A 21,437-nucleotide genomic window follows, 5' to 3' on the forward strand; every position below is an offset into this window, starting at 1 on the left:
TCTTCGTGTTACCATTTTCAGTCTATTTTTTAACCTACAGCCTTAGATGCCCAGAAAGAAAAGTGAGTAAAAGTGTATTGCTGTCCAACAAATCCTTCACGTTCTTCTTCACAATATGTCTTTGTCTCTTTAATGGCTTGTAATGATTATGATCTTGCAGGCACTTCCCATAAGCTATCTGTGCATTATTAATGAAGTTCTATGACGGGAAACGTCCATCACTGCAATGATTCTTGAAAAGCATAGATTCATTCAAACTAACAATGCATATGAGTTTGTCACAGTTTTAACATATGCATTCTTCTTGCAGATGGTTGAAAAAGAAGGTTATCTTCAAAAAGCTAAAATTGCAGATGGAGGAAAGAAACTAAGGTTCTTTGACCCACTTTTATATAACTATGCTAGTTCCTGTATCCTTAACTTGTATCACTGCTATTGTTTGGGAAGCAAGGCCCTATGATAACAGACTGGTCCCTTTTGCTACCACTATGATCAACATTATTTTTAATATAATTGTAGTTTTTGAAGAAAGGCACAACAGTACATATTATTACACAGAGCATACAGATATGAAATGCTTCTTGTCCTTTTAAAGTATAAGTTCTTTAAAAAAAATTAAAGGAAGTAAGGCAATGGATCTTGATTTCTGGGATTAACAGATTTTGGAATAAAAGGACTTATTTGCATTACATAAAAATTTCCTGGAGGGTGCAGTGAGTGTCTCATGCCTGTAATTCTAGCACTTAAGGATTCAAGGCAGAAGGATTCCTTGAGCTCAGGAGTTTGAGAGCAGCCTGAACAAGAGTGAGACCCTGTATCTACAAAAAAAGAAAAATTAGCTAGTAGTGGTGGTATATGCCTGTAGTGCAAACTACTCTGGAGGCTAAATCAGGACAGTCTCTTGAGCCCAGGAGTTTAAGTCTATAGTGAACTATAATTGGGCCACTAGACTTCAGCTTCAGACTGGGCAGCAGAGCAAGACTCTGTCTAAAAAAGAAAAAAACGAAAAAAAAAATCCCTACAGTAAATTAGGGGAGCAATTGTTTAAAGGATGAAGTAGTTGAACTATATTTTTAGATAAGTAAATCAGGACCCTTTCTTACCTCACCAACAGCATGGATAAAAAAATCCTCATGGTTTAATCTCATTTTCCACGTCAACCCTTCACTGGGGCTTGATGGGAGAAAGGAGGTAACATCATTGGTCAATCCTACTCTCCAGCCTCATGCAAAGAAGACGGGGGGTGGGGGGGTGGGGGGGAGGGATATTACAAGAAACCAAGATGATGCCCTACCATGGGGGTTATGTAAAGTATCCTTGCCGATCCATAGCAAACTTTGTAACATCTCTGAGAAGGCAGGGCCAGGAGGAAGCAAAGGACCAGAATAGGGCCCTTCCCCTAACCCACTCACATGAATATGATTTTTGGTAGTTGTGATCATTGTATACTATTGTGTACTTGCTTTATTTGCTTTTACTTTAATATGTTGCTGTACAGTTTGCATGCTGCAGTTTAATTTCATATAAACATTTGCAGGCAGTTTCATTATTTCAATCTATTTGTAAACTATTATGCATTCTTTCAGCTTTTCTCACTTAAAGTTATACAAATTTTAGTTTTTCCTTTTTTTTTTTTTTCCTTTTTTTATTTTCACCATAGATATACAGAATTGAGTTTGTGGCCTTGTGTTATCATTACTCTGGGAATGATGTCTAACTGGTTTTATTTTATTTTTTGTTTCTAATCCTCACTTCCATCCCCTTTAGACCTCCAATTTAATGCATTTAATGTGTGTTCATCAAATCCACTTTCATATATATATGTATGTATCAGAATATCTGTGTCACCTTAAAAGTAGTGTGTAGTTGTGTGTATGTGAATGTGTTGTATTGCATAAGCATTTTTGTGTAGTAAATTACATTATGGTTCTTACTACTTTCATTCAACGTTAGTGTTTGGACATCTTTCTATGGTGCTAGACAGACCTGTGTTTCTTAACCATGGGGAAAATAAGTCATTAGGTGATTTTGTCATTGTGCAAACTTCATAGAGTGTATTTACACAAACATACGTGGTATGGCCTATTACACACCTAGGCTGTCGCTCACTCCCAGGCTACACATTTACCATGTTACTACACTGAGCACTGTAGACAATCTTAACATAATTTGTGTGTGTGTGTATCTAAACATATCTAAACATGGAAAAGGTAAAACATTGTACAATGATGTTACAATGAACAGGATGTCACTAGATGACGGGGATTTTTCAGCTCCATTGTGATCGTATAGGACCAACATCTATATATGGTCTGTGTTTGACTGAGGCATTGTCATACAGTATATGAATGTATTCAAAGCTAGGTCATTTTTCCCAATTACTGCCCTTTGCACCCTGTGCAAAGACACTGTGGTTAATGATGACCTGCATATATGACGGTGATCTCATAAGATTATAATATTGATTTTTACTGTTCCTTGTCTATGTTTGGGTACAGATCTAAACACACTTACCATTGTCTTACAGTTGTCTACAATATTCAGACTGTACAGGTTTGTAACCGAGAAGCCATAGGCTACAGCACAGCCTAGGTGTGTAGTGGGCTATACCATCTAGGTTTGTATAAGGACAGTCAATGGTTTTCATACAATGATAAAAGTACCTAAGCTTAGACACATTTCTCCAAATGTCATTAAGTGACACATGACTATATACTAAATTTTACTTACCCAGTCCCTCAGGTACAAACCCTAAACTTCCTCTAACTCATTCCATCCAAGACAACATTTCAATGAATCACACATATGTGTCCTTTTAACCTGTTAGGAACTCTCAGGGTAATATAGCCAGGAGCACAGATCGCTTGGTGTTAAGTTATGTACATTTGTAAATCCACTGAATACCACTGCCAGACTTTCTCCTGAATGAGTGCCCCTGTTCACATAACTGCTCTGCAGTGCAGAAGGGATCTCATTTCCCATAATCTCATCAGCATACGGCATTATCTTACTCTCTTACTTCACTAAATTGGTGGCCATAGAATGTTACCTCAATGTCACTTTTATTTGTATTCTGCTGACTGGTTTTGCAGTTGAACAACTTTGTCTGTTTAGAGTCATTCAGATTCTGCATTCTAAGAATTGCCTATTTATAAACTTTGATTATTTTCTATTGAGGTTTTTCCTTTTTTTATAAATTGAGGAAACTCTTAATATATTTCTGATAACATTTTGACAAATTTTGATATTGGAAATATCTCCTACAGGTTTATGGTGGTTTTTGTTTGTTTGTTTTTATTGTAAATACTTCACATATTGAATATTGTATGTATAATCAACAAGATAATAACATATGCTATCCTACCGTGTTGATGGTCTATAATATACCGAATCATTTCTACTATCCTTTAAAATTTGATTTTTAAGTTGAGTTCAGTTTTATGCTAATACTTATAATTACAGTGAACCCTCCTACTGCTTATCAATTATTATTTTATATTTTCTAGAGATCAATGCTAAACTTGGACTACTTGATCAAATTACATGACCGTTTTTTTATGACTCGTATTTTGTATTCCCATACTGCTTTACACTTTCATCACTAACACCAAAAATGTTGTTTACTTATAACTTTAAAAATCATGTTTTGATCACATGATTTAATCTTGTTTTAATCACATTTATAATTTAGCAACTAATAATATACCATACTTGGTATAATTTGTATTTTTATGTAAAATTTCCTTTGATAGGCTTTGTAACATTTCTCAACAATCTTTATATCTTTTTATAAATTTTAATGAGTTAATAGGCAATATTAATAGATGCTTACTCTGTCAAGAACTTGGCTAAATGTTTTACAAGTTTTAAGTAATAATTATTAATACAATGTAAACTCTATTATTACTTAGTATTGTACAAATGGAGAGTCTTGGTCACCTGTATTAACCTCTCCTTTCTCCTATTTTATGCAGACTTTGTATGACAGAATTTAGTCCTGCCTTCTGATTGAAATATGTTTGTTTTTTATCTTTTGCTTTCATCTGTTTGAAGTCAAGGACTAAAAATTATCTTTTCATCTCAGTACATCAACTGTACTAAAGACTTCAATTTTCACTTAATAAATATCATTTTATTAATTTCTACAACGTTTTCTGCTCATAAATCCATTCTAGATTATCTGTACTTTGTGCTGTTTTCTTATCTTCCATTTTCCTCCTTCTTGTTTTCTCTTTTATTCGTATTTAATTATTTCTATTTCTATCTAAGGAAATTTTGACTGATCCCTAAGTATGAACAGGAGCGGCTACAAGGAAGATGAATTCCTTGGCTATATCTTACATTCAAAAAAGATCATACATTTAGGCTTATTTTGGAATGAGGTTGTACACATTTCCTTGGTGACACACTGGTAGATTTAAAAGCAGGATATATTCAAGATTCGGCTCTGCACCCATAGCACAGTGGTTACAATGCCAGTCACATACACCAAGGCTGGCAGGTTCGAACCCAGCCCAGGCCAGCTAAACAACCTTGACAACTGCAACAAAAAATAGCCGGGTGCTGTGGTGGGCACCTGTAGTCCCAGTTACTTGGGAGTCTGAGGTAAGAGAATCACTTAAGCCCAAGAGTGTGAGGTCGCTGTGAGCTGTGATGCCACAGCACTCTACCAAGGATGACATAGTGAGACTCTATCTCAAAAAAAAAAAAAAAGGAATATATTCAGCATTCAACTTCAATTTTAATTTTGAACATCAAAAATCTACGTCAGTTTTTCTGATTAAGTTTAGGAATTTATTTAAAGATGTCCATCCCCCAAACTGTGAGTAACCCTGTCCTCTCTAAAATTCTACAAGCCCCTAGTAAAGTTAATTTCAATGCACTATTTCAACATGCTCTGCTAGCCTCTCCCTATGCACCCAGTCAGTCCTTCTCCTTAGCCGGCTCCTTTGTATGTCATACTTCTTATTACATGTAGATTCTTCCTCTGTTCTCTTGCTCAGAAAGAAATACTTGGGAGTGAAGACATGGACATAAATATGGGTATTAAAAAAAACGCAGAACAGGGCAGTGTAGTGGTTATGTCTGCTAGTGCCTGCTTTCATCCTAAACTTTGTTTGCTTGAACAATTGTTATTTAGAATGGACTTCCTGTGATACTAAGGTGCCTGCCTAATGCAAACATATCTTTTCTTTAGTATTTTCTGCTCAGGATCATAATAAATGCTTCATGGCTATATCTGTCTTTCTCAATTTCTTGCAACACTGACAGAAATGTGTGTCCTTTATACTTCACTGTCTCTTTAACACACCTTTTAGCAGTCATAAATCATAAGAAGCTTAGAATGTGAGAGAGAAAATACATTCCTAGACCTACTAGTTTGAGAACAAGTCTGAACATTTAACAGTGTCAGAGTGATTTTGCAGTAAATCAGTCAGAGACACTAGAGTAAATCACTTTCACTTCCATCACTGGTGCAGAATCAAATCAAATCCAGCATGACCAAGTCAGGTAAAAAAGGCAGATGGCCCAAATAGGGGAGGCTAAAATTTGCAAAGTAATCACATGTGTGTTTTCCTCTGGCTTTTTTGGTTTGTCAATGTGTTGTTACCTCAAGAAGGCATAAGAGAAGTGAGTGTAGAATATAAAGCTTTGGTGTTTAGAGCAAGCAAATGTGTTAAACCTAGAGCTGAAGCTAACAGATTCTTAGAATGGCAATGAAAAATTTAAGGGCGGTTTTCCATCAAGCTTTCTTCCAGACGAGCAGTGACAAAGTTGCTGTTATTATGTGCTGCCATCCGGTGTTCATTGTGTAGAATGTCAAGCTGATGTCCACACTGAGTTTTTGGTTATTGTTTTATAGGTGCTTTTTGTGTTTGTTTTCAGTTTAGTTTGGTTTTCTTTTTGGCATTTTGCAACTTCACAACTCAAGATCTGTTTTTAGGAAAGTTTTGTGAAGGGTTTCACTTGGATAAATGCCCCACTGATTGCATAAATTATATATAATTGCCCTAATACAAATTTAGTTCTCCCCCCTTCCTAATTGTAGTCAGTACCTTTCTCCCCTCTGAGATGCGATTTTTTTCTGTGTGTCAAAATATTAATAAAATAAACACCTGAATTTCTTGTCCTGGTATCTGTTTCCTGCCCTGAGTCACTAGGATTAATCCTTTATCTGATTTCCTATAAATCTGTCTGGAGACCGGGGACTGCCTCGCTTATTCATGGGACTTTGGATTTACTAAAATTAGATACTTTTTGAACAGTAAGTATTATTTACCCCTTACATCTATCTCACAGCTTGATTTTTATCTCTTCCTGTGAAAAAATAGAAAAGAATGCTCTCCAAGTTGTGATGAAATGTGCGGACCTGACTGGGTATGGAATGGATGGCAGGCGGGGATAAAGGGTTTGCAGGGCAACACCAGGGGACAATCCAGGTCAAGCTAAGAGTGACTTTGCTCCAAGGGAGAAAGAAGGTCTGGCAATTCTTTGGAAACAGTTCTGTGACTCCCTCTCTTAGCTCCTACATTGAGGCCCCACACAGGCAAGCTGAGCACAACTGAAGGGTGGGCTGCATGCCACCTTCTCTGGGGAGGCTGGAATGAGCAGGGGCCTCAGGGTCTAGGAGGCTTGGTGGTTGAACCCCATCTTTATGACTTATTTGCCCTTGGTGAGAATGCAACATCCCTATGCTTCAGTTTTCTCATCCATAATATGAGGTTAAGCCCCCCTACTGAAATTATTTGGAGGATTATTTCTTTCCATGATTATTTCCCATCTTTCTATAGTTAGAGGTAAAGTTTTTTATGTATCTCTTATTTTCCTTAATATTTTAAGCCCTGAGAATTGTGTTTAGCATGTTGTAAATGTTTAGCAGGTACTTATGACTGGTTTAGTGATTAAATTACATGATTCATATAGAATACCAGGCGCCATGTGTGGCACACCATGGGGCCCAAAGCAAGCTCATAGTATTTGTGTAGGTATGAGACATAGGAAGACCCTTGGAAGAAGCTCAGGGATCAGCCACTAGAATTATATATTGGAAAAATAGCCTAAATGTTCAGGGTTAAATAATTTAGGGAAAAAAGGAATGCTAGCAGTGCTGTATTAAAATAGTAAAGAACAAAGAAGGGAAATTTAACTTTTTTTCTCTTTTTTTCTTTGTCTTTGTTGGTAAACAATAGTCAACACAGAGCAGGAAAAATCTTGATGCATGACCCTTTGAAATTTGAAAATCCATATATACCTGTACTTTTACTCAAAAAACCTTTAATGATCAACTACTGAAGGTCAGATACTGTGCCCCATCCTGGAAAGGACCTAAAAGACCAGAGATGGTGTCTCTCTTTGTGGGTGCAGGGAGACTGGGGGATTAGACGAACTTTTATTATTCTAAAAACAACTTCATTTTAGAAAGGTTTATTTGAAAAATTTTATCCAAAACTGCTAGACTCACCTGTCCTGGCTAAGTCCTTTAAGCTTACAGAAGTTACTCACTTTCTGAGGTGTCACACAATACACTGAATAGCAGTCACCTATAGTTACTTGGTTGCATATGGAAAATATTAAAGGTTTCACTTGGAGCAAAATCTTGCCAACTGATTCTTCCCATGTTCTCTCCAGGGATGACAGTGTCTCACTGTGTTAAGTAACTGAGTGAAAAGGCCATTCCGCTGAGATGCTAAGAACTATTCCATCACAATTAGTCAAACATATCAGAATGAGGAATGGACTGAACAGATATTGTATGGACAATGATCAAGCTGCTAGAGTATTTTGTTCAGAGAGGAAGGGTCAGACTTGAGTCATAGGTTAAAAGTTGTTCCCATTAGATGAAGTCTCAGCTACTCCTAGACTACAGGCTCTTGACTCCCTTTCTGGTTTTATGATCCTTACCGAATACAGATGATTTGTTCCTTACTGAGACCAGAATAATCCCTTGTAGGAAAGAGACAGGTTCCACCCAGTTAGGAACATACACCTACTTCTGATTTCTTACGAGGAATAAAACGGTACGTGATCCTACTCCTTGAAACAGTGCAAATTCTAAGGGAAGAGAGCTTGGGAGTGGTGAGTCTTTCCCCTAATTTTCTAATAAGAATAAGGTAAATTAGCTAATGACAGAATTCAGATGGCTGATATTTTGTCACAGGCTGTGCACACTAACTTTTATGATTTAATGATTTCAACCCAAACTATGTTGAAATTTGACATTGACAATATCCTTAACTAAGGTAGTACTGCTTCACCCTTTAAAAAAGTAATGAACAGATTATAAGTTTTGGAGTCAGAAAGACTGGGTTTAACTATAAATATAAAGGTATGACCTTAAGTACATCACCTAAACTCTCTGATCCTCATTTTCGTCCATTAGTAAATAAGGACATTATTCGTACCTTATCATTTTTTGATTGCGAAGTTAAACCTATGCTAAATGATCAAATTTACAGTAGGAACTCAAAATAACTTATGCTAGTTATTATTTTAAAAGAAATCATGGGGGGAAATGAAATGAAAGAAGGACATCTAAAAGGTTGTCAGCAGCATTTTATTCTTCATTTTGAAATGACATTCTTTCCAAGCAATAGATTTAAATGCTTTCACTTTTATTCTAATATGATAAAGATAATGTTTACAGTTTACGAACACAAAAAGAAATAGCACTGTATTTAAGGTGTCAAAGCAATTTATATTACTAAAGTTCCAAGACCTGTGGTTCCTACCCTCTCCAGCTCATTCTTCTGTTCACGTATTAAGAACACAGTTCACAGCAGTTCAAAGTCCTAATCAAGAACAATGAGATAATTGAATTTCATGCAACGTTAGTTCTAACCAGTTCCAGTTCCAACTTTAAGGAAGGAGAAATTTTGCCAGAAAGTTTATAAACGATCAACATCTGAAACAGATTCAAATCAAAACCATTTAACCAGGACTTACTATAGATAGGACGCAAATAAGGTATAGTATCTCCTTGCCAAAAGATAAAAAATATAGTGAGAAATGTAACAGGCAGGTTAAATGTGGATTCGTCATGTGTGAGGGTGTTCCATACTCTCTCATCACATATGGTTAAAATAATAAAATAAGGATGCTCACAGAAGATGCCCAGACTAGACCAGCAGTCTTTCTAACGTTTCTCTTTCTGCTGTTTGGGGCCATGTAATATTACAACCTGTAGCATATGAAAGCTATGGCTCCTTCAGTTCACCTTGCAGCTACCGGTACCTAAAAGGAGAAATGAGCAGTAGGGCAGAAGAAAACACCTATATGATTTTCTTCCTGCGTTACTTCTTTACATCTTTTCATTATTTAATTGAAAAATTGACTCTTCATTTAAAGACAAGAGGATCCAAGAACGTGATGTTTATATTTGTATGTTGGAAAATACACATTGTGTTTCTTGTGTGTCTGTTTATCCTGTTCTTTTTTATAATAACACAATGACGCGTCATTAAAAAAGCGTCAGACGTGTAAGAGCAACCTAATTCTTGCAAACACTAACCTTGCTGAATCAAAGCTGTCTTTTCATCAAGATCCTAGATTCTAAGAGACAAATGGAAATAAATGACACAAAGTTGTTGAATGGTCATTTAAAAAATATGTTTGTGGGGTTTTCTATTGACCCAAATGAAATCTTTCTGTAAATATTTTAAAAGTTGAATTCAACTATTTTAAAGTTAATATTAAGCCAAAGCAAGCTGCAGCAATATGATATAATGGATAGAAACTTATGTATATTAATCTCCTTAATGCTTTGTCATCTAAAAAGAATACTTTTCACAACACAAACACACACATAGTCTAACTGTAGAAATAATGTATGCTTAATGTAGAAAAGTTGGTAAACACCAAAAAATATAAAGGAAAAGAAAAAGCCATGATTTTACTACCTGATTTCAGTATTATCATAGTCAGACTTTTTTCCATGCCAAAGTGCACTCACCAATTCAATAAATATATATTGTGTTTCTATTCTGTCCAAGGCAGTATGCTAGGAACTGCGGATACCTCTATAAAGATGAAATTGTTTTTACCATTTGGGAACTTATTTTTTTAATGGGATAAGAGAGAATGAAATTTTAAAAATATTTTAAAATTTATTATAAGTAATATACAAGGAAGTCATGGAGGCACATTTGAAAAAGCAATATCTTGTCTTTTAATGAATGGAATTAATGATCAGAAGGGGCCTCTTTGCCTACTTTCCCTAGTAATGGAGGCCTGTTCATGTCCATGGTGAATGTATCCCACTTTATAAACTTTCTTACTCTGTAAGCCTACCTTTCTCATCCTCAAAAAACTGTTTCCTGCTTCCTTAAAAATGATAATAATAATCAGAAAGGTTTCAGATGGGTGACGAAGACAGCACAGCATGGAGTTTTGGACTATAGATTGCATTATGGTTTGCATTAAAATCTTCCCATGTCAGTATTCTTCTGAAGTGTAGGGTTCATTATTTCATTATATGAATCTACCATATGCAATTTACTTAACTAATCTCTTATTTTTTGATATTTTTGGTACAGAATTAACAAATAATGATGTACATTTGTTTCTAAACATACAGCCTTAACAATGAGTGAGATATTTTTCTTTAGAATAAATTTAAATTAATAGTAATGAACACGTAAAGGCAAAAGATATGCATATTTTTAAAGATTGTTTTAAAAATATATTGTCAATGGCACTCCAGAAAGGACATACCAGTTTATACTCCCACCTATCGGGTATGAGAGAACCCATTTCCTATACTCTCATTAACCCTAGATGTTATCATTCCTTTTAATCCTGGACAAATTGATGGGCAAAGAGGGAAAAAGTATGCCTCTGTGTTTGTTTGCATTTCTTTGATTTCCAGTGAGATTCAACATTATGAAAATATTTTAAATTAAGCAATGACATATGAGCTGGTTAGTTTTTCATCCTCTGAAATATACTAAACCAATGAAGAGAAGACAAAATGAAGGAAGGGATTCTGATTTCTATTTTTACTTTGCTATTTTTGGCTTGATGTAGAAATATAGACTTTTTATGAGAGCAAGGCACATGGTTACATAAAAATAGGAATTTTAGTAGTTGGAAAAGATTTCAGGAAGATTTATAAATTGAAAAACTTTTACTATAAAGACCATGCTTTTCAGTAATTACAGAATGTCTTTACTGTCACCTAAATTTCATGGCACCTATAGATTTTAATAAAGAGAATACTTCCAGGAAGACTAGTTAAAAATAAAGATGGTATTTACTCATTCCAAATGTTGCTCATACTGTATCTATAAATGATTTCCTCAACTGATAATGCTTTTTTCCTCTTTGTTTTTTCCTAAGGAAAAACTGGTCTACTTCCTGGATTGTTCTTTCTAGTAGAAAAATTGAATTTTACAAAGAATCCAAACAACAGGCTCTGTCCAATACAGTAAATAATTCTCTATTTCTACTGTTAATCATCTTTTCAGAAATATCGTTGTACTAAAAGTTTGGTTTTGTCAGAAATCACACTAAAACTTCCAAGCTACCAACATCTGAAATCAGATGGAGAAAATGACTCAATAAACTTTTAATCAGATGAAGGGAAATAGAACTTAGTGTCTATTTTATTAAGTGGTGCATTTGGAGAATAATCACAAAATGAGATGAATGGTGAGCAGCTATATAGTAATGTGAAGGTAACACTTCAAATTAAGGTGCCATTTATAAATATGTTATTCTTATTTATGAAATGATCACTAAATGTAGCTACTTGCTCAAATAATGTATTATAAAGAATGTTATAAAATGCATTAGTAATAAATGCTTAACGGATGATACCAAGGGAAGCTGTTTTAAAGAATAAGACATAAATTGTATTAAACCATGTATGTGCATCTTTAACACATGAATTTAAGTTGTTATCTAGCATGCTATAAAGTACTTCAGACATTAATAAATAATAATAAACTATTCATAAATGGCACCTTAATGTAGGGTGTTACCAATGAGGAAACACTCTACGTTAACAAAGTGATTTTTTTCCTTAGTCTAACTGTGACATTCACTATATAAAGCTAACCTTTCTCCACATTTCTGTGATTCCATCTAATGGAGCAAATATAATTTCTGTATCCTGTAGTTATTACAAAGTGAAATTAGTAGGGTTTCTTCATTATACCTGGAGGAGGGCCTCATACATGCCTGCAGAGATTTCACAGTGATAGCTAGCAAGTGGAGGCAATTTGTTGGGGCCAATTCAAGCTCACAACCTTGCTACCCGAGCCAAGAGACACTGTAAGATGTAGAAGACAGTGGACAGGGAACATAACTGACAGCCTCCTGTTTAGGAAGGACTTCATAGCCCACTGGCCTGATGGACAAGGAGAGGGGTCGCCTGGCAGGAGTAAACCACAATAAACTAATTTATATTTGGCAGGTAATAAAACGATGGTAAATTCTTTGCTCTCCAGCCACTGTTGTGTTTGCTATGTAATCCTCTTTAAATAGGAAATAGAAAATCATTTGCTAGAAGATTTTTTTTTTTAAGAAGATTTTAGCAAGAACAAAAGGTAGCTTTTGGCTTGCTTCTGATAATTGCAATAGCCCTTATCCCCAGGTGGTGTGCTGATTTTGGAGTCTCAGTGTGGGCCAATCTGTAAACTAATTATGAATAAATTAAAAATATATCTCGGTTCTTTGTATTTTTAATTCAAACTGCCTGAGAAAATTGTTTTAGTATTTTGTTTTGTTTTTATTTTTGGCTACAGGAAGGTTGACATAATCTTTTTAAGAAAAATAAAGTACCCCTAAGGGCCAGGCACAAAACAACTCCCATCCACTTGCAGGTCCTTTGTCTTCCCTTTGAATAAGTTCTAAAGGGGAAGTCAGGAAGGAAGGAAAGTGGCTGGCCTTGCTGAGTTAGGCTGCTGAGAAGATGATCTTCATCCTGCTGAGTGAAAAGAATTCCACTGGGAGGAGAGTTTATGTGAATGTGTGGGATAATGGGAGAGATTAGATTCCATAGTAAAGCATTGGTTTATTTTTATTTTATTATTTTAATCTCTTCCTAACAGGAGATATAATTACCAGCTGTTTAATTTTATGCAGGTGAAAGAAAACTCCCTTTTAGATTGGAGGCAAACCCTGCAAGTTAGCTTACTAATTGCATCCCTCTAGTTCAACCTTCAGAATTATTGTAAATTGACAATAGACTTGACTTATAGAGGAAATTGGTTAACGTTTTTTTGGCAGTCCGTATTTATTACTTTTGGCCCTGTTTTCAATGCTTTGTACAGTTTCTCCAAAGCATTCATTGTCTTCAAAGTGAATTCAGGGCAGGAACTAACTGTTTTGTGGTAACGAGGAAGAGAATTACAGATTCGATTCATGTTTGTACTGCTGGAATTGTCTTGCTAGTCAACTTCTTGGATTCGTTTCTAACCAAGTATTAAAGGCCTAGTGGGATAGCCCACATTACCAGTTCTGGTCTCAGAGAAATGATAATGATGACTGCCAGGCCTTGATTAAAGATGCTGTGGCTTTATTTTGGATGGGATTTATGCCCAAGTTTCTGAATTTCTCTTGCAACCCTTTATGCATGTCCTGGTGTTGTTAATTGTGCTTCTGGGAAAGTCTGTCCTTTCCTCCAAGGGATTGATAGAAGTTGCCTGAGTGAGTTAGGAAGGTGATTTAAAAGAGTAAATGGCATTTTAATCTTTATACAAATGATCTTTGAATGTTAATGCTGTGGTGAAACAAAGCAGCAAAGTAGCTAGAGCAGAGTTTTGTAGTTGGACCTCAGGGATGTAATTCTAGTAGCTGACAAAGTTGCTCACTTCTTTGAACTTAAGACTCCTCACCTGTAAGATGAGAATGGTGACATTTGACAACAGAAAAAATAAGAGATGAAATTAATTAATAAAAATAAAAATACATAATGACTATAAAATAATTATGCTCTATTAATCATAATGTGGAAACAGCCTAAATGCCCACCAACCCAGGAATGGATTAACAAGCTGTGGTATATGTATACCAAGGAATACTATTCAGCCATTTAAAATAAAATGGAGACTTTATAGTCTTTGTATTAACCTGGATGGAAGTGGAACACATTATTCTTAGTAAAGCATCACAGAATGGAGAAGCATGAATCCTATGTACTCAATTTTGATATGAGGACAATTAATGACAATTAAGGACACGGTAGGGGTGGGGGAAGGGGAGAGCAGAGTGAGAAAGAAGGAGGTAGGGGTGGGGAAAGGAAGAGGAGAGAGAGGGAAGAAGGGAGGGGGTGGGGCCTTGGTGCATTCCACACCTTTTAGGGGCAAGACAGGATTGTAAGAGGGACTTTGCCTAACAAATGCAATCAGTGTAACCTGGTTTCTTATACCCTCAATGAATCCCCAATAATAAAATAATAATAATAATAATAATAAATGAATAAATAAATAAATATGTTGGCTGGGCTGGTGGCTCACACCTGTAATCCCAGCACTCTGGAAGCCTGAGCTCAGGAGTTCCAAACCAGCCTGAACCAGCAAGAGCTCATCTTTAAAAATAGCTAGGTGTTGTGGCAGGCATCTGTAGTCTTAGCTACTTGAGAGGCTGAGGCAAGAGAATCTCTTGAGCCCAAGAGTTTGAGGTTGCTTTGAGCTATGACGCCACAGCACTCTACTGAGGGTGACAAAGTGAAACTCTGTCTCAAAAAAAAAAAAAATACGTAAGTAAATATATTCTATGGTACATGATATAGTATAATTAGAACATATTATTACCCTATATTAATTTTGCATTTGAGCTGATTCAGATATTTATACAAGAGACATATTTAATTATGGAGACTACATAACGCACAGCCTCCAGAAATGAAAATGTATATGCGTAAGCAGCATAAAATGTCATATGCGAGCACTAATACGGAAAATGAAGCCATCTATCCATCTGGGGCCCTAGATATAACTTCCTGCATGTCTATATGAAGTTTCCCAGAGCCCTTATTTTCTTCCCTTGACTCTTACCCTTACTGTTTTCACATTTAATATAGCATATTACAAAATGATCCCACATTCCATGTTTGGCTCCCTTCTTTCTGAATGAAGTTCTTTTAGTTCATATCTGTCTTATTCTCTTAGAGCTTCTACAACAGAATACCAGCAACCAACTGGTTGTTTTAAATAGCAGACATTTATTTCTCATAGTACAGGCACCTAGCAAATCAGGTGTCTGATGAGGGACTGCTTCCTGGTTTCCATTTAGCCATCTTCTCACTGTATCCTCACTCTACAGTAGAAAGTGAGAGAGAAAACTTTTACGTCTGTTAATATTAGGTCACTAGTTTGATTCTTGAGGTCTTTATTTTTATGACCTAAGTATCTCCTAATGGGCTTACTTTTCAATGTTATCAAATTGGGGTTTAGAATTTCAACATATGAATTTTAGGGGAACACAAACGTTCACTCTACAATACCCAAGTCACATTTTTATCCAAAGCAGCTTTCCCCTGAAATAACCACAGAATCACTTCACTGGTATGTGTAGATTAGAGAATTATAGGCTCTTATTCCTCAGTGGTCTATTAAAAGAGCTAGCAGACCGACCTCTTCTGGTTTTGTTTTTTTAGTAAGGCAGTAACCTGCCACCTACTATCATCACCATTTTATAACAGAAAGGACATTATAAAATACTCAATCCAAAATCTAGGAAGGATAAAAATCTCAGAATAAACACATCTCTTTCAAGACATGAAATTATACATCTATATACATAGTTTTATTTTGCCCACTTTATCTCAAATTAGGACAAACTTTATTCAGAGTTTGACTAGCCCTCCAGTGAGGAGGACTGCCAGTGTCCCTAGATATAGTTTTCCTGGATTATGAAGGAAAGGATAGTTTTCACATTCTCATAGATTTTCTTTTGTACATATACACATATACATATTCTGATCCATAACTTACTAAATTTTTTAAACAAATATTATAAAATAATGTAGAAATAATTTTTAGTAAAATGTATAAAATTCCTATGTAAATATAAACAGTTAATACTCAGTTACCTACATCAGCACCACCCACAACAAGATATAAACCCTCTCAACCTTCTAGAAGCCCCATTTCTATCATTGTCCCTTTGCCGTCATCACCACCTCTTCTTTTTCTCTGGAGTTAGGAAGATTATTTGCATTTTATTCCTTATTTTATTGTTTTTTTTAATATTTCTCCACCTATATCTATATCCCTTAAAATATTAATATAGTCTGTTTTTTAATTTATATAGATATAATTATAGTATTTATTTCTTCTTTTGCCATGTCTGTCTTGCTTTTTCTGCCCTTTAATACTCCATCATTCCATGTTTTTCTCTGCTAGTTTGGGAGGGACATACTTTTTTCTCTTCTGTTAGTAGTTAGCCTAGGATTACAACACTGGTTCATATCAAAGACTAAAGTGAGTCAAATCCTTTACTTTCTTCCAAGATATTACTTCCGAATATTTTTAATTCATTTATCTCATTCCTAATGTATTGCTGCCTAGCATTTTAATTTAACACCACTAGACATTATTCTCTTTTATACAGTAAAGGTAGGTTTATATTTGCTCAATGTTTACAGCATTCTTTGTTATTTATTTCTTCCTGAATCTTAATCTTGCATTTTAGAATTATTTTTCCTTCTGCTTGAAGTGTATTCTAAGAAATTCTTATATTTAGAGTCTTATGTTAGAAATGTATCTTAGTGTCTGCTTATTTGAAAAAAATCTCTATTTTTCCCTCATTTGGGAAATATATATTTTCTCTGGGTATAGAATTTTGAGTTGGCAGTCACTTCTTTCAGCTCATCAAAAAATATCATTCTACTGTTATCTGTCATCCATTATTGCAATCAAGAAGTCATCTGTTAACATAACTGCTATTCTCTCATTGCTCATAATATTTTTCTCATTATCTTTATTTTTCCACAGTTTTAGGATGATGCCTAGAGACATCAATATCTTTTTACTTTTTTCTGCCTAGATTGTTATGCTTTCTGAAATTGTTTATTGATGTCATTAATATATTTTAGAAAATTTTCAAGCATTGTTTTTTCAAATGTATCCCCTTTTACATTCTCTTATTTCCTTCTAAGCTTCAAATTAAACCTACATTAAATGTTTCTTCAAATTTTTTATACCCTTCCTTGTCATATCTTTTTTCTTTTTATTTTTTTTTTCAGGTTTCTGGTGAATTTAATACATGTGTCAAAAAAAATCAAAGGCAGGGGAAGGGTAAATAAAATTATAGTGAGGTCGGGGAGGATGGCCATGGAGACACACAAAGAGGGGTGATAAATGGCAGAGTGGGGAGCTGGAACAAATGGATTGCTTGGGTGTCACATCAATCCAATCCATAGTCCTCTTCTGGGAAATTTTTGTCTTTTTGAGCTGCATTGCAAGTAATTTATCTTTATTTATCTTCCAGGTCTTTATATCAGTCTCTTTTTGCGATATGCAATATGGATTTGATTTTAATTCTTGCAATGTTTACTTTTAGACATTTGTTTCTTTGTTTGAACTTAGTATGTGATTGTTAATTGTCTCCTGCAAGCATTTTGAAGACTTTATTTTGTTAAAACTTGGAGACATAGTTGTTTTATAATTGATGTCTTGTGATACTAACATCTGAAGTCTGTTTCAGTTGATTTTTGCTGGTTCTTACTAATGAGGCTTTGTTTCTTGTATGTCTGGTTATCTTTGACTGTGTGCTGATCATTTTTATTCAACTATTATCATAGGAATTTCCCTGAGAAAGTATCCTTCTACAGAGTATTTTGCATTTTTTCTTAAGAAGCCTAGGACATTACCAGTAACTGATTACTTCAATCTAAGTTAATAGAATAAAATTTGCAGGTTATACCTACATAATAAGAAGGCTAGAGCTGTGCTACAACTTCTCAGGGACCATGTTGTTTTTCACTTCTATCCTTTTTTTTTCTTTCTTCCTAAACACTGTACTTCTACCAAGAAAGTCTTCTTTATATTCTTTGTATTCACTTGGGATTGGAGAAAGAGAAAAGCTTAATGTTTGGTGTCCATTTTTTTTTAATGAAATCTCAGGCAGAACCTTGTTCCCTTATTCTGTTAGGTTGATTGATCAAAGATAAAATGTGTAATATAAACAAATGACTATAGGAAAATGCACTTACGTTGCTTTGATGTTTGGTTTCTCTCACTGCATTCAGATTCCCATCCCCCACAAATATTTCCCCTAGCAGTTCCAACTATCTTTATATATTTTCAATTCTTTTAAGACAATTTTAAAAAGAAATATTTTATCCAGCATTTTTTTTTATTGTTTCCAGTGGGAGAGTTGATCCAGAAACATAGCTTCTCATTACAATCTACCTCACTTTAATGTAAGTATACATTTGGTTAATCAAGTTTGTGCTATTTATATAAGCCTTGGTGGGAAAAGACTTCATAAGAATATGTATTGAAATCCTACAATGAACAGCTTGCTCGTTAGGGCTACATATAAGGCATAGAGATATAGTCAAGATATAGTCTTTGCCTTATAAAATCTCTGCCAAAAAATAGGGTGAGATGAAATAAGAAACATAGTAGAGTTTTTCTTTCTTTCTTTCTTTTTTTTTTTTTTTAGTGAGCGCTCACATGTGAAAGATTTGAACTGGGACTTAGAGGATGGTTATAATTTCAATACATAAACATTTGTGGGCAAGGAATACAGGGCAAATTAAAAACATGAACAATGGCATAAGACGAAGAACCAGCAGAGTCTGTCCACTAAAAAAGAGAAAAGAATCCAGTAGAAACTCTGTAAGATGACCACCAAGGGACTATATCAAACTGGTCAACATATTAAGGTGGTCAATATAAGGGACTAGACCTACCGAACTGATACGTATATATGTTGCATGCCTAGTCTATGAAAATTAGGTCAACTTGAGGTGGTCAGTGTAGGGACTTGGTCAACTATGGAGTTTCCACTTATTTTGTGTCATTGGAAGACAGGATAAGTGAAAAGGATTGAGAAGAGTGCTGTAGATTGTGATTTGCTACCTGGGACAATTCTGTGATAAGGTATGTCAGTATTCTCCAGATAACTTCTTCTTAGAATAATCTATCATGACTATTCTTTTAATAAACATGTATTGAACAGCTGTACAAGCCAGTGTTATGAGTCTTAAAAGAGCCAGACCTACAAGATGGATCAAAGCAAGAGAGGAAACTGGTTAATTTCAGATCATAAAAGCTTCATCTCATTTAGTATAGGAGCAAAAACTTTTGCCTGAAAAACACCTAGATTATTATTTGTTTCATCTGGTAGTAGAGAAACACTAGAGGAACAGGAGTTGTCAGTTTAATTTATCTTCTCAGTCCTTGTATAATACACCTTGTATCTTTCAGATACACTTACCTATTTTAGTATCAGTGAAGCATTTCAATTGGCCCCAACACTTCTGATTCAACTTACCTTCTCAGTATTTTATATACTTCATGATTTTAGAACTTCTGCTTGATACGCAAGGGAGGCAACTGTAATGTGCATGGTATATGGAAAAGTTGTGTTCCTGGTTTAACAAAATCTATTGATGAAATGCCTCATGGAGAAGAAGCTCTGTAATTTATAGCATCCATTCATTTATTTATTCTAACCACAATTAACTCCTACCAGGTGTGATATAATGCTTTTTCCCCCTAGAGGAAATAAAGATTCCAGATGAATGACAAAGGATTCCTGTTCTCAAAATGCTTATAATATGGTAAAGGAGACAGAATTTTATATATATGTGTATAATTATATATGTATGTATATGTGTGTGTATATATGTTATATACATATGTATGTATATGTTATGTACCTATGTATATGTATATGTGTATATATATGTAGGTATTTTTTTATAATAAGCCATGACAAAAGTGATACAAAATTTCAGACAATATTTCATAAAACCATAGATTTAGCTATAGGTAGTCCTAATAATGGTTAGTCTATGTATCTTTCCATTTGTTCAAATATTATATCAAATATTACTGACATCTTCTATGTTTAAGTTACTATGCCAGATGTTCTGAAAGATACAAAAATGAATCAGAATGAAGCCCTATCCTTGACAGTCTAGAAACAAATAGAAAGTATGCTCATAAACTGAATAATTCTAGTGAAAAAATGAACATTGTAGTTGTAAAATGGCATGAACAGAGGCATGCATTAGTTTTATGGTAACTGAGATGGGAGTGATTGCTTCATCTGGAAAGGTTTTTAATTATATTCATAGAGAGAATGACATTTTAGGATGACTAGGATTTTGATGCAGTGATAGGAGAAAAAAGCTTTATGTAAAAATAAGTATTAGTAAACAGGGAAAATTATGTCCTTAATTTATGTTTACTTTACAGATATGTACCAATCTCTCGCCTTCCCCTCATTGCACTGTGTGCTAGTTACTGCTCTTGAAAACATTTTAGTAGAGCTTCTCTGATGTCTGGAGTGAATATTCCCCAGTATAGACTACTTTGTTTATCTTTTGCTAGATGCCTGGGAACAGTGTCAGTGAGCGATATCTTCAAAACAAAGTTGAGCAACAGCACTGTAGAACAGTAAGTAGTCTAATTTTGCTAGAAAGTTTGTGTGGGACTGGTTTATGAAGAACCTTGATTGAGAGAAGAGATGATTGAATTCTCTAAGAAATATAGAGCTTTTTGTAGCTAATATGAAATCTCATGTTAGGAGTGACTCAGTTTTCAGGGACATGTTTGGGAAATTAAGGTGTATTTTTTCTATTTTTAATAAGAAACACATATAGAACTTGTTACATTATCTGAGAGGCATGTTCTAAAATTTTATGCAGATTGACAAAAGCAATAAGGCCTGAGCTCTTATTGATAAAGAAAAGGGCAAAATGGCTAAGTTTATCATAATTTTGGTTTAATGCATTTAGTAAATCACAAAGTATCTTTTCACTGACAAAATATTTTTATTGTCTTATATGTCTTTGACCTTCATGGTCATTTCTAAAAAAGTTCTAGGCCATGGAGAATAAGCAGGGCAATTCATGCAAGGAGAATTGAAAATATCCGGTCCCAAGAACACAGGTATGTCACCTGTAAAGCAAACCTGAAAGCAGTTTTCTGTGACTCCAGAATATTTTTTCAGGGTTACGCCCCACTATTACAGAATAAATCCATCTTGTAAAGTCTTTGCAGTTTGAGAATTTTTTCTTGTATCCACTGCCACCATCCATGGGACGAACTCAGTCTCATTGTTAGGTGGATGAGATCCACTGTTTCCACTATGTTCAATATTGCTCAGAAAACTTAGTATCACTTTTGACATACACTCAAAAGCATTAAACATGTTTTAGGGAATATTTTTTCTCTAAAATTATGTGGTTATAAAGTCAGTATATTAAAAAATTGTTTTTCATTTTACATTGCATTAATATGTACTTTTTACCAAAG

At 34.7% G+C, this 21,437-nt stretch overlaps 1 long non-coding RNA gene across 2 annotated transcripts in view; it reads left to right on the top strand.

Annotated features, from left to right (window-relative positions):
- Positions 1-243: 243 nt before the first annotated feature.
- LOC128570686 (uncharacterized) overlaps positions 244-21,437 on the top strand; it is a 35,303-nt gene continuing 14,109 nt past the window's right edge. The window contains exons 1-4 of one of the 2 annotated variants that reach the window (XR_008375607.1): positions 244-372; positions 18,314-18,367; positions 18,984-19,052; positions 20,511-20,576. This is a non-coding gene — a long non-coding RNA (uncharacterized LOC128570686). The remainder of the gene's footprint in view (positions 373-18,313; positions 18,368-18,983; positions 19,053-20,510; positions 20,577-21,437) is intronic. The other variant, XR_008375608.1, reaches the window with a different exon arrangement.

The sequence above is a fragment of the Nycticebus coucang genome, chromosome 18 (genome assembly GCF_027406575.1).
Source record: "Nycticebus coucang isolate mNycCou1 chromosome 18, mNycCou1.pri, whole genome shotgun sequence".
In the NCBI taxonomy this organism is placed as follows: domain Eukaryota; kingdom Metazoa; phylum Chordata; class Mammalia; order Primates; family Lorisidae; genus Nycticebus; species Nycticebus coucang.